This window comes from Rhinoderma darwinii, chromosome 6, assembly GCF_050947455.1.
Source record: "Rhinoderma darwinii isolate aRhiDar2 chromosome 6, aRhiDar2.hap1, whole genome shotgun sequence".
Taxonomy (NCBI): Eukaryota; Metazoa; Chordata; class Amphibia; order Anura; family Rhinodermatidae; genus Rhinoderma; species Rhinoderma darwinii.
The window spans coordinates 146307065-146307805 of record NC_134692.1 but is presented as its reverse complement, the minus strand read 5'-3'; positions in this window follow the sequence as shown (position 1 = coordinate 146307805).

Below are 741 nucleotides of genomic sequence, written 5' to 3'. Positions count from 1 at the left end.
CCTGTCTCTTTATCTGTCTCTTTACCTGTCTCTTTACCTGTCTCTTTACCTGTCTCTTTATCTGTCTCTTTACCTGTCTCTTTATCTGTCTCTTTATCTGTCTCTTTACCTGTCTCTTTACCTGTCTCTTTATCTGTCTCTTTACCTGTCTCTTTATCTGTCTCTTTACCTGTCTCTTTACCTGTCTCTTTACCTGTCTCTTTATCTGTCTCTTTATCTGTCTCTTTACCTGTCTCTTTACCTGTCTCTTTATCTGTCTCTTTACCTGTCTCTTTACCTGTCTCTTTACCTGTCTCTTTATCTGTCTCTTTATCTGTCTCTTTACCTGTCTCTTTACCTGTCTCTTTATCTGTCTCTTTATCTGTCTCTTTACCTGTCTCTTTACCTGTCTCTTTACCTGTCTCTTTACCTGTCTCTTTATCTGTCTCTTTATCTGTCTCTTTACCTGTCTCTTTACCTGTCTCTTTACCTGTCTCTTTACCTGTCTCTTTATCAGTCTCTTTACCTGTCTCTTTATCTGTCTCTTTACCTGTCTCTTTACCTGTCTCTTTACCTGTCTCTTTATCTGTCTCTTTATCTGTCTCTTTACCTGTCTCTTTACCTGTCTCTTTATCTGTCTCTTTACCTGTCTCTTTACCTGTCTCTTTACCTGTCTCTTTATCTGTCTCTTTATCTGTCTCTTTACCTGTCTCTTTACCTGTCTCTTTACCTGTCTCTTTATCTCTCTCTTTATCTGTCTCT